Source organism: Impatiens glandulifera, chromosome 3 (assembly GCF_907164915.1).
Source record: "Impatiens glandulifera chromosome 3, dImpGla2.1, whole genome shotgun sequence".
NCBI lineage: Eukaryota > Viridiplantae > Streptophyta > Magnoliopsida > Ericales > Balsaminaceae > Impatiens > Impatiens glandulifera.
In genome coordinates, this window is record NC_061864.1 from 53,843,997 (window position 1) to 53,844,205 (window position 209).

Sequence of the window (209 nt, forward strand, 5' to 3'; positions counted from 1 at the left end):
GTTCGTAGTTAAGGCCGGGAAATACATTTATCTTCCCCGCCCCATTTTATTTTGAATAGTATTTTTTACTATTATTTTTGTTCCGTTCAGTTTATGAAAATCTACCCTAATATATGAACCCTAAAATGTAATTTAAAACCCTAAAATGAACACTAATGAATAATTTATTTTTATTTTTTTTGGAAAAACGACTTAAAATCATTTCATTA